At 37.7% G+C, this 1,376-nt stretch overlaps 1 protein-coding gene across 1 annotated transcript in view; it reads left to right on the top strand.

Annotated features, from left to right (window-relative positions):
* The window catches only part of mtss1 (MTSS I-BAR domain containing 1), an 85,691-nt gene that overhangs the window by 58,930 nt on the left and 25,385 nt on the right, over positions 1-1,376 (top strand). The window lies entirely within an intron of this gene.

Raw genomic sequence — 1,376 nt, 5'->3', positions numbered from 1 at the left:
GTGTGAGAAAGCTGGACTTGTATGCTATCCTGATTTCACCCATTATCACTGTCACTGCAACATTACAGCTGTCCTGTCATTACTGTCTGCTGTCATTAGCAGAGGTGTCAGTCAGTGACGCATATATTGTGTCTCATGCGGATCACGGCACATGCACTCAGAAGCCACATTATTAGGTGTACCTGTGCTGCCTGTCTGGAGTCCCCTACAAGTTTTGTTCTTCCATCTTCTTTCATCTATATAAATGAGAATGTTAAAGAAAACATCTTATTTAAAGGTAGCAGATATCTGCTATAACAGCTGCATTATTAAATTGTAAAGTTGTCTCTTTCCAGCCTGCTGAGGTAATGCTCAGGTTAAATTATTCTGTCCCTTACTGAGTAATAAAGTTGTGGTTTTACAGCCTTATTTAATATTTAACTCAGCAGCTTCATAGTAAAGACACAGCAGCAGCACATAATTTAGCATCAAGTGCACGCAGGCACAGATTCCCAGTTCAGTTATTTGAACCACTCATTTGAAGAAAAAGAAGTCTAGATTAAAGTTACTATTCAGATTGTTTGTTGTAAACTGCTTTTGTAGGGTGTGGCCAGTTTGTTTAAATTATGAAAAACAGTACAATGGAAGCACCTAACACATATACCAAAACACATTTGGGCTCTCATTCACTAAATATGGGGCCGTATTGTAAAAACCTTGGTGTCATTTTTGATCACTTCAGTCACAAAAAGCTTGTCAGCTCAGATGTTCAGTCATGTTTTAGGCAGCTCCGGAGACTCAGTAATGCAGCTCAGTTTTATACAAAAAGGAAATCTAGAGATGGTCATGGATGCTTTTATTTCCTCTTTTATTTTGAAAGTTGTCATAAGTCTACATAAAGTACAGCTTATTCCTATCATTCTTATTACCATGCAATTTTAGAATTGATTTTAAGGTTTTAATTGATGACTTGTTGCCAGTCTTACTCAATAAAGTGAACCATGAGTAAATAAAGAGTAAATCAGTAAAGATTGATACAATTTCATCACAAAGACGTTTGGTGCAGTTTCTCTCCTCCAGATATCCACAGTAACATGAGCGTATAAAAGCATTGAATTCTCACACTGAGTTTGTGAATGCGATAACTCAAGAACAAGATGATATTGGCGCTTCAAATTGATACCGTGGGTGCATCTACTAAACATTTTGGATCTCAGTGACTTCTGACCTCTGGTTAGAGGTTACGTTTTCTGAAAACCTTATGAATGCGCTAACTCAAGAACAAGATGATGTAGGATTTTAAAATTGATACCATAGGTGTAGGGATGGGTATCGTTTAGGTTTTATCCGATACCGGTGCCAAATCGGTACTTTTGAAACGGTGCCGGTGCTCAAAC

This window comes from Pundamilia nyererei, unplaced genomic scaffold (genome assembly GCF_000239375.1).
Source record: "Pundamilia nyererei isolate P.nyererei 1_Seehausen unplaced genomic scaffold, PunNye1.0 scaffold00012, whole genome shotgun sequence".
Lineage (NCBI taxonomy): Eukaryota > Metazoa > Chordata > Actinopteri > Cichliformes > Cichlidae > Pundamilia > Pundamilia nyererei.
Note: the sequence above shows the minus strand (reverse complement) of the source record. Positions and strands in the feature narration are given on the sequence as shown.